Here is a 6,000-nt window from a genome sequence, read left to right as displayed (position 1 = left end):
GCAACATCATGGGACGTTCAACCCTCCTCTCCACTCTGCCCTCAATTTTTTCTCTGTGCTTTTTTCCCACTGTTCAGTATGCCCTGCAGCAGTCTACAGATCCATGGCATATCTTCCTCTTTACACTAATTTCATCAGCTGACACAGCTCACTGCACATGGCCAAAGGTGCCAATGACCATTTCCTCGCAAAGAGAAAAACTCAACCTAACAAGCCCCACAAGCCCACAGAGCCCTGTCAAGAAACAGTAATAAAGGAGCCAATTCCTATCTCCACCCTGTGGGTGGTTAACAAACTCGTCATGCATATGGTGGACAAATAAGAACGTAAATACAGCTAGAAAAAAAAAAATCCATTGGCGAGAAACATGCTGAGCACGTTAACAGTGCAAAGTAGAAAACCAAACAGATACCGTTATTCAGAACTGCACACTACAATACCAGTGTGAATTTAACAGCTCCTGAAAAGTTAATGCTCTTTCTAAAACACTGAATAAATGGTATATCATTTTTCACAAAGATTTTTTTGCAGCTAAGGGTCATATTCCTCACCTCAAGAGCTATGCTCTGTTCTTGATGGGAGTCAATGAGAATTGATCCTGAACGTTGAAATTGTGAGCCAAGCCAGGGGCATAACTAACGCATGAGAGCAAGTCTCCTACCCAGCTAACAGCTCACACACTAATTCTCTTCTGGACTCTTCATTTCTAAAAAGACATACAGAAAACATTATCAAACTGCACTGCTTTTTACTTACTGCTTACGGTCAGCAATCCAGCCCCACTGGAACACCTGGTACTTGATATTCAAACTATTGAAATACTGACGGCAATCATACCGAGCAATACCGTTGCACATACACCATTCATAAACGAGCAGTCTAAACAACAGCATCAGCGAGGAGCAGAGCCAGCTAAGCGTTTCATCACACAAGTCATCGACTGTGCAGGTTTGACCTTCCCTGCGTTCTGTGGAGAGAGAAGATCATGCTGTTGGGGGAAGGTTGCCTGTGGCATACTGCAGTAAGGTTTAGAGCCTCTCCTCTCCAGCAAGTGGAACTAGCTGCTGCCAGACACAGAGTATGGGGCTGAAAGGGTCATTATGTACTCAGGTATGGGACTTGGCTGTAGACAGCTCCTTTATTGTCTTCCCAAAGGCAAACAGACTCACATACACTTTGTGAAGCACTTTGGCCTATGCAATGGAAGGGGAGCCCAAACAACCTGTTCCATGTGCACCAATCTTGGGGGCTCGGAACCCATCTGACTCCATCTGTTCCTGGCTTGGTGCAGAGTTCCCATCCTCCCCAACTCATCTTCTATTCTTTCTTTGTCTGTAAAATGCTGTGCTTCTCATTGCCCAAAATTTCCACTAAAACCTGTAAGCAATCACCAAAACCTTATTAATAGAACAATTATTCTGCAGCAGACATTACTAAAGGCAGAACTATGAGAGTAATCCTCACACATACAAATGCACACGAGACACATAATGATCAAATTCAAAGATGGTGCATCCACAAGTAAGTCTGGACACTTCAAAATTTCTTGGTTTGCAGACCCTACAGCGGAGGTGCCTCTCTCCTAATGACAAACTAAACCTACTGACAAGGCACTGCCTTTCCTGGGTTACCTTTCATGAAGCACACACAAGGATCTCACAAACCTCCATCTATCCAGAGACCACAGGCTTTAAGTCAATGCTGTGTGCTTTAAGTACTTATATTTACTGCGAGGTGCATTTGAAATCTCAAAAGCTGTTTAGAATTGCATTGTGAAAAGGCAGAAATAATCACCATCTCAGTTTTACTGACAGAGAACTCAAAGCGCTGAATACTATCATTGAGACTCCGACACCCACGCCAGAACAAGGACAAAAGCCACACAACCCCTGACTTCCATGACAAATCTTTCTCAAAAGGACAGGAAAAAGGAGAAGCGACAAGAGAGGAGAAAGGCTCTTTCAGGGGAAAAAGGTTCAAACTAGTATTAATCACCTCTGCAGTCCTTGCCAAACTCTATGGGTGCTCATTTAAAAATGTTTTTGCCCACTCCAGGCTGTTGAGTTGTAGCCCAGCAGTATCACAGAGGAGCCTTGTACCACACAGGCACGCAGAACATGAGACAGGACTCAACGTATGGCATTTCTGTGCACAAAGTCAGCTCAGTCTGGCTCTAACACCACCGGCTTCACACGCAAAACCCAGGACCTTCTCCTGGTGCATGAGGGAGATTTAGCCAGAGCCGACGTGCCTTGACACCAGCAATGTGATTTTGAGCTTAGGACCTTTCTCATCTAGGCAACAGATTTCAAGCCCGTGTGGTCTGGAGGAAGCTGAACATTTCTCTCTGGCAGCTGTGGAAAGCTTGACTTCTCTCAGTCCTTTTCCCACTGCAATTCATAGTACGTGAGACACACTCGCAGGTGACAATCCCCTGATCATTGCAAGGTGGACAATGATGGACAGGCAAGAACTCCCAGCCTTCCAGGCATGCCTGTGCCAGCCAGGGACAGCGATTCGCACGCTCATCCCGTTTTGTTTCTTTGAACTGCAGGATCCTCGGAAGAGGGGCTGTTTTCAAGTCGACGAACATGCAGTGCCTACACAAAGTCTCTCAAATATAAGAATATGCAGAGAGACCACTGATCTCGGTTGGAGTTTTTGCCTCGGCTGGAAATATAATTACCCTCCCACAGCCTGGGAAGTGGTTTCTGCAACTCAGCGAGGGCATTGCAGAGTAGCTGAGCTGCAGGTGTTCCTGTAATGACAGCCAGGGCTGAGCACCAAGACTAATCACTTTGGTAGCATCTTCCCAAACATTGCAAACAAATTCATTTGCAAAGAATAAGCAAGCACATAAATCAACCCCATTTTAATATGCCTACTTCTTTAGTCTGCAAATCAAATATATATTCTGAACGCTTATTTCCTACTTTCCTTACAAATGATGTAAATATTTATCCCCTCAGTAAGAGGCCCTAAAGAAAGCCTATACTTTGAATAACGAAATTCTCATTGGCTCCAAACACATACTAATGCTTTTGTGCTCCTTTGTGCTCAATAGCCCAAAGGTTCAAATGTCTGCAAGATGCCAATTATTTTCTATTTTGACATCAAGCTTTTAAAAGAAAGGCGATCTGCATGCAATGTATTTTTCAAACTGACTGATATGATACTGTATTCTCTTAATGACATTGTACATTAGACCTTAAGGTAACAGCTTAAGAAAAAAACCACATTAGTGGGCATGAATTTCAGACAACTTAATGAGAGCTAGCTTTGTTCAAAAGAATCGTGATGACACTCCGCTTCCAACAGCAAATTACTAAGGACATAAATCTCACTCTGGGCAGTAGTGGAAGGGAGGCAGCAGAAGGAAGAACACTAAGAAGGGAGGCAGCAGAAGGAATTTTCCCCGAGTTTCACAGCAGCAATGACCTCCAGAACTAGAGTTACCGCAGCATCTGTTCAACTTCTGACAAAGTTTCTAGGAAGAGTTCACTTCGAACTCATCTAAAGACCGCCTTCAAGATTTCCACGCTTAAGTCATCAATTTTCCTTCAAAAGAAAAGGGAAACTTTCTACCACCCTCCCAACAGACCACGGGTTGCAGGGTTCGGCGTCCGGTATCACGGTGCTTTGAAGAGTGCTGACCTACACTCAGGCCTGCTGTTCCACCCCATTTGAGGTTACAGAAGCCGGGCTCCCCTCTGCTCCAGAATAACGGTTGTAAGGGTGGTAAATAAGCCTCAGACTTACTTAGATATCAGAGATGGGCTTCGGCTTATTCTGTCAATGAACAGAGGGACCCGTTCCCGTAGAGCGATTCTCCCACAGCGAAAGGAATCCTTCCTGGATGTATTCAGAAAGAAGGAAGAAAAAAATAGGCCCACACACCTGGCTGTGGCAAAGCCTTGTCCCTCCTGACACATGGACTCATGCACACAAAGTCTCTGCAGCTCACCGGCCAAAAACAGGTGGAAAGGCAAAGGGAAAGGAAATGGACCTAGAATTTATGAGCGGGTCTGGGAGTAAAAAGAAGAGGCATCACAATTTGTGGCGAAGACTGTTATTGGGTACACCTAACCACATTTATTATCCTGCACTTCAGACAAAAGCTTTCATTTGCTCCTACCTAAGTGGCACGCACCGCACAAACTGCTCTTCCCCTTTTTGTTGGAAGTGTGCTAAGTCAGAAAAATCAGAGGAGCTGACAAGGGCACGGTAATAACTCCACATGTTCTCCTGTTAGCTATATGTGCCATAACTCTGCCTACTGACACAAATCAAGCTTATTTTCTCTATCACTTTTGGTGCACTGAATAATTCCCCGTTAATATCTAATTATTCTTTTTTTTCCGATTGCCCTTTTTGCAGTGCATGCGGTCAGATCAACTTTTCTGCCCACCATTAAAATCCTGCTTTGAATATGGAAGCGTCCATTTTTCTGCCAGCTTTCTGATAGTGCGAGCACCACACCATCCAACTGCTCCATAAGCATTAATCGTTTCATGCTCACAGAATCATGCTGTAGCTTAGGAGCCAAAGCACAGCGGTAGCAGTATTACATATGCACACTAGTCAAAGCATCCAGAGAGAAGCGCCTGTGGTCTTTTTCTTTAGAGGACTCTTTATTATTCTTTTAGCAGCTTGGAGTGTATCCACTGACTTTTAGCTGTGACTGCTCTTTGCTGCTGTCACTCAGACCATGGAATATTCACTCAGACACCTAGCAAATGACAAGCGTGTTGCCACCGAATATCTGCAAAATTAGCAAGACTTGCCCGACATCAGATAAAGGCCACAGGAAGAACAGGTCTATTTTTTCATCCTGATCAGCTTCTGCTTCCCGTAAGAACAAGGCACACTGTACACATCCATTGCTGTTTTGGGGACAGCTTCAGAACACCCTTTTACCCAAAGGCAGCAAAAGCCAAGTTTTGCATGGCTGCTTTCATATCGTTTGGGCTTTTTCTCTCCATAGCTTGCTTTCTCACTCGGATTTATAGCATCTTTTTTTCTGTTAAGACATTCTCTGCTGGCACTGAGCTTTAACATAGGCAGCATTAGGTTCTTGTGCTTACAGGCATCCACATGCACATTAAGAAACTTATAAATGGTTTGATGAAAGTAATTGCACTAAGTCTTCCAAGTGATATCTTGAAAGATGCCCTGAGAAAAAGTGTTAGCTCTAGAAAAGCAGATCATCAGCTGGTTTTTGGTAACCTCAGCTGACACAGTAACTCCCACACAATCTACTGCACTCATTCCCATAGAGCAGAAATTTGACTTCCAACATGACAGCCAAGAGAAACCCAGCAGCTTTCAGACTACAAGTATTTTCCTCTTTTCTACTTGCCAATAATGGTTGAAAAGTCTTAAGGGAAAAATATAGTGATTCAAAGCATCTTCACTCATCATCACTAGCACCATCAACTGCAAAACGGTGTTTTCCTTGTGAGATAAAAACACACATTGCTGCCTAGCACTGACCAAACCTATCGGATACGTACGTGTCTTTATCGCAGTTACCAATACTAGCTTGCACCTTTTGCCCTGCCATGGCAGTAGGTACCTCTCAGCATTCACCACCTCCTTACTAGTCTCATCTGCCACCGTTTCTCTCACGGAACGAGCACCGAAGTCAGTGTCTGGATTTCCCAGTGTGTTTCACTTAATTTTACCGTGTCAGCAGATGCACTGAAGAGCATCCCTTAAGTCTGTGCCTAAGATACCTGGACCTTCAGACGCAGAGAGGGAAGCCACAGCTGTGTCACTGCTCACCCCAGGGCTGGCTCGGTGGCGGAGGCACAGCACATCAGATAGCTCTGCTCTGACCCCTTCATCCTGGTCAAAGCTCTCCGTTTCTGAAACCGCAAGCATAAAGGACAAGCCTAGGATTACATATTTCAACAGGAGAGAGCTCGTTTGTCAGTCTGAGCTGGGGATGAGAAGCACACACCTACGGCAGGGCTGGAGCGCATCTTGGCACGCTGCCCA

This window comes from Haliaeetus leucocephalus, unplaced genomic scaffold, assembly GCF_000737465.1.
Source record: "Haliaeetus leucocephalus isolate CR32 unplaced genomic scaffold, Haliaeetus_leucocephalus-4.0 Scaffold484, whole genome shotgun sequence".
Taxonomy (NCBI): Eukaryota; Metazoa; Chordata; class Aves; order Accipitriformes; family Accipitridae; genus Haliaeetus; species Haliaeetus leucocephalus.
This window is presented reverse-complemented; position numbering follows the sequence as displayed.